Below are 5,401 nucleotides of genomic sequence, written 5' to 3' on the forward strand. Positions count from 1 at the left end.
ATTATTTAGGTATAATTCTAATAAACATGTGTGAAATTTATATGCTGAAAGTCATACTAACAAAATACATGTTAAAATTACTAAATGAATGGAGAAGTATACCATGTTCATGGATTGGAAGACTCAAAATTCTCCCCAAATTGATAAATAATTCTCCCGAATTGACAAAAAGTTTTAATTCAGCTCCTATCAAAATCCCTGCAAGATTTATTGTGGACTACAGGCAAGATTATTCTAAACTGTATATAGATAGGCAAAGGAACTACAACAGAATACCTAGAATAATCTTGATGGAGATGATTGAAAAATCAGTGTGCCCCCTATTATATAGTCTTGTCATCAAGATTGCATGTCAATGCAGAGAAATAGACACATAGATCAGTAGAATAAAGTAGAGAATACAGAAGTAAATCAACACATTATACTCAACTGATTTTGACAAGATGCAAAAGCAACTGAACAGAGGAAAATTAGCTTTTTCAACAAATGGTACTAAAGCAATTAGACATCCACAGGCAAAAAAAAAAAAAGAAAAAAGAAAAATTCATGCATTGTATAGAAATTAATTTAAAAGAATCATAAAACATAAAACCATAAGATTTTTAGAAAAAAATCTTCAGGCAGAACCTGACAGAGAAAATCTGGAAGAGTAGAATCAGAGTAGAATCACAGCAGCAAGGAGATGATGGAAAAGAAATTCAAAGTAAGGAATGGAAACAGGGTCAGGAACTCTCAAAAACAAAGCTAATATATTTTTAGCAGTATGACAAAAAAAGAGAGAGAGAGAGAGAGAGCTCTCCAAAGTTAAAGGAAACTTTCCTGAATTATGCCTCCTCCTAAAAATCGAAGAAATTAATTTTACAAAAAAATTAACAACAGAGATGGACCAACAGGTGATCTGGTGGTTAAGGCATTGGATCCCACATGGCTGACTATGTAGTTTAAGTTCCAGACCCAGTGACTTGAAAAACACTCCAGGTATGTGTGCATGTATGCCCAAAATTACTAAAAGGAGAATGGAGAAGATACTGTGATGTAGTCATTCCATGATTCCTCGCCTTCTTTCTCTGTCTCTCTCTAGCAAGCGCATGTGCCCTGTAGCAAAAAATTAATTAATTAATTAATTAAATTATTATCAAACATTTTTATTTGCCACAGAGCACATACACTTTCCAGAGACAGATTGAGAGAGTGAGAGTGAGAAAGCATCCCCAGGAGAGATGACCATGACACAATCTCATCTCCTCCATTCTCAATTCATGATTACATGCACACTCGGCATGTTTTTCAAGACACCACGTCCAGAACTCAAACTGTGCACTTGGCCATGTGGGATCCAGCTGACTTAACCACCATTCCACTCTCCTGGCCCCAACTGTCATCAAACTTTTTGATAACAATGTTACATTAAAATGTAGTAATATTTTTAAGAAACTCAAGAGCAGAAAATAGGAACCAAGATTTTTATATCCAGCAAAACTGACTTTCAACTGTAAAGTACAAGAACTTCCTGCTATGAGTATCTTGTCCCACCAAAATTCATGAGCTGAGTCCTAACTTACAATGTGATCAAATTAAGAGGTGGTACCTTTGGGAGTTCATAAGGCAGAGACCTCATGAATGGAATTATTAAAAAGACCCCAGAGATTTCCTTCACTCCTTTCATCATATGAGAAATTAGTGAGCAACGAGTTCCTCAGTAAAACTTGATGATGCTGGCACTGATAATAGAATTTCAGACTTTAGAACTGTGACTGGTGCATTCTGTTTTTTATAAATCACCCAATCTATGGTGGTTTGTTACAACAGCTTGAACATACTAAGGCACTCCCCTAAGGTCTTCCTGAGGAACCTGGTAGAGAAAGAGCTTCAAATGATCACAATGACTACATCAGTAGTTCACAAACATTTTGGTATCAGAATCTCATTGCTTTCTTAAAAATTGAAACCTCAAAGAGCTTTAGTATATGTGAGTTACATCAAGCAACATGAATATTTATGTGTTTTTAAATAACAGTAGTAAACTTATAATATGTTAACACTAATAAAATATCATTATGGGAAAATAGCTATAGTTTCCAGCACAGAAAAACAGTAAAAAAGGGAGCATAGTTTTACATCTTTAAAAATCTCTTTAATGTGTGACTTAGTTAAAAAAAAAAAAAGTTCAATTATATATTCTTTCTTTTCCATTCAATCTGTAGCAATATGTTGTTTTAGTTGAAGTACATAAAGATAATCTGGCATCACTCAATTATGTACTTGGAAAGGGAAGACTTTTTTTTTTTTCCAGAGGGCACACACACACTTGCCAGCAAGAGAGAGAGACAGAGACAAAGGGCGAGTGAGAGGGAGAAAGCACCCCCTCCTATGGGGCATGATCACGTCACAATTCCTTCTCCTTCATTCCTTCATCCCATAGGAATTTTGGACACTTACACACATGTGCCTACTTGGGTTTTCAAGCCTCTGGGGCCAGAATTCAAACTTTTTGGTCAGCCATGTTGGATCCAGCTCCATTAGCCACGAGGTCCAGGGAAGAAGAACTTTAATATCCTTTTCAGCTATCTTTGATATTATTCTCTGATAAAACATCTAAACTCAACAAATAGTAGTTATAGGTTAGTTGCAATATGGAATCTGAAACCTCATCAATAAACTTGTCATATTCTATTATGTTAAATTTCATTGGTCTATGTTTCACTCTGAATGGATTTTTATCCATGTACAATTTCATAATTTCAAGCATTGGTCACTTAGAAAGTTATACAGATCTTTAAAATGTTGACACATTTCATAAACAATGTTTTTAAAAGCCATATTCACTGATATCACCACCAATGACATCAGAAAAATCTTAAAATAATGGTAAGCTATAGAAAACATGCTTTTCAAAATTTTTATTTTCTCTTAAAAATCTAATTTTCACTGTCAATATCATTTTCCTTGAAGTGGTAGGTTCATTTTGTTTATTTCGAGAAAATAGGACCAGCAGATGGCATAATGGTTACGTCACTGGACTCCCACGTAGTAAGCCATGGTTCAAGTCCTAGACCTGGTGACTTAAAATTCATACTGAGCATGTGTGCGTGCATGCCCAAGATCCCAAGAGGAGAATGGAGGAGAAGAGACTGTGGCATGGCCATTCCCCCAGGGGATGATTTCTCACTTTCTGTCTGTCTCTGTCTGTCCCGTGAACAGACCTAGTTGATGAGCATCAATGGTGCTAACATCACAAAAAGAGAAACAAATGTCCAGAATGAATCTTAAGGTGAAAGACCACAACTTTCCAAAAGGATCAAACCAGGGTCTGATCCAGCCTCTGTACCTAGGGGCCCATTTATAGGACGTGCAGAGGACAGGAATGTGTTAAACTGTACTATGTGCATACGGTCAGCAAAATCAGGAGTGTGGGAGACTCTTCAGGTCAAATGACTCACTCAGGCTTTCCAACACCTTAATCATAAGGAAAAGAAAGGGATAGAGAAGAAACCTGTGAAGCGTAACAGACAGTTAAGTCTGGTGTCCAGGAGTGCACACTTGGGTGAATGACTATAAAGAAATACAAGAGGGACCAGCAGTTGGTGTAATGGCTATGTCGCTGGACTCCCACATAGTCGACCGCGGTTCAAGTCCCAGACCCAGTGGCTTAAAACTCACGCCGGGCGCGTGTGCGTGTGTGCCCAAGATCCCAAGAGGAGAATGGAGGAGAAGGGATTGCGGTGAGGCCATCCCTCCTGGGGGGTGATTTCTCGCTTTCTGTCTCTCTGTCTCCGTCTGTCTGGTGAGCACATGCGCCCTATAGCAAAAACCTCTCAAAAAATATATATATAAGAAAGTGGTTACTCTACAAGTCACACGTGATTACTTTTGAAGGGAGAAAGAGGTAGAGATTGGCCTGGGGCACATGGAATCCTCTGCAGTAGCTGGCAAGTTCTGTTTCTTGACCTGAGTGATGATTGCAGGGTTTTAAATAATCCATTAAATGATACATTGTGGTTTTCTGTATCCCTGTTTTATTTTTTTTAAGTTTTTAAAAACACAGTGACACTCTGAACATTTGTCTTCCAAAGACTATGGAGACTGCAGTTGGGAGATAGAAATACTGGGGGTAAGACTATGGAGTTAGGGTCGGCCCTAACAGTTCTGAGGTGAAGGAATAGATCTTAGAGGGGTTTCCAAACAGTATCTTCAAATAGGAACAAAGTTAGGAAGAAGGGCGGGTGGGTGGAAGATGCACAATCTCAGAAAACAAAACACCAGAATCAGTTCAAGACTCCAGACTCCTCCAAGGTTCAAGGAGGAAAGTTATACCCAGAACATTCCAGAACCTCATAAATGTCCTTTGCTAGCTTCGGGTCCAGGCCGCTCTGTACAACTTCAGGCTCCAGGAGATAGCTTCAGTCAGACCCTGCGAACACCTGCAGTGGGAGAACAGCCCAGGAGGTCTGCAGAACAGACCTAAGGTCTTGGGCGGCAACCCCACCCTCCCATTCCAGGGACTCAGGAAGCGGTACCACCCAGCCAGAACCACCCTGTGCCCCTGATCCCCGGTGTTTCTCTCTAACTAAAGGACCAGTAAAATTACCTGCAACTCAAAGACAAAGAATAAAAGATATTACCTACCTCATCACCAGAAAATCGAGTCTCTATGTATCCTGGGGAAAATAGAAAAAACAACCCCACCCTCCCATTCCAGGGACTCAGGAAGCGGTACCACCCAGCCAGAACCACCCTGTGCCCCTGATCCCCGGTGTTTCTCTCTAACTAAAGGACCAGTAAAATTACCTGCAACTCAAAGACAAAGAATAAAAGATATTACCTACCTCATCACCAGAAAATCGAGTCTCTATGTATCCTGGGGAAAATAGAAAAAAATAGAACACCCCAATTAGGACAGAGGACGCTCTCTCTCCTTATGCCCTGGAATGTTTCTGGCTTCAGAAAAGACTACCCAGTGGTCCCTGAGAAGTACAGTCATGGTTCCTCGTTTCAGGTATTTGATGTTAGGGAAGGTGGGAAGTGGGGGAAGCCACAGGCCCTTCTTTAGGGCCCCATCAGAGGCTCATTACCTTTCCGAGCCCTGAGGTGGATGACGACCCCCAACAGAAGGAAGATAAACCCAAGTAGGAAGGCTATAGCTCCACTTAGCATCTTTGTCCACGAATATTCAGATTGAGCTCCTGCAGGAAAGAAGAGAGTGTATATCAATAATTAGAATATTTTATAAGAAGAAATCCTACAAAAGCATGCAATTTAAGAATGTATAGACTTGGAGCTGTCAGGTGGTTTGGTAGTTAAGGTTTCTGGACTCCCACCTGGCTGACTGTGGTTCGAGTCCTGGACCTGGCGGCTTGCTTTATCTATCTGTCTGTCTCTCATTCTGTCCTTCTCTGGTCAA

The 5,401-nt window shown here is 39.9% G+C and overlaps 1 long non-coding RNA gene across 1 annotated transcript; it reads right to left on the bottom strand.

Annotated features, from left to right (window-relative positions):
• Window positions 1-4,019: 4,019 nt before the first annotated feature.
• LOC106733858 (uncharacterized) lies at window positions 4,020-5,177 on the bottom strand. Its single transcript, XR_001369716.2, has 3 exons — window positions 5,073-5,177; window positions 4,627-4,658; window positions 4,020-4,421 (listed from the first exon to the last, which is right to left on the bottom strand). It is a non-coding gene; the product is annotated as an uncharacterized LOC106733858 (long non-coding RNA).
• Window positions 5,178-5,401: the final 224 nt, after the last annotated feature.

Source organism: Tupaia chinensis, unplaced genomic scaffold, assembly GCF_000334495.1.
Source record: "Tupaia chinensis unplaced genomic scaffold, TupChi_1.0 Scaffold145559_1, whole genome shotgun sequence".
NCBI lineage: Eukaryota > Metazoa > Chordata > Mammalia > Scandentia > Tupaiidae > Tupaia > Tupaia belangeri.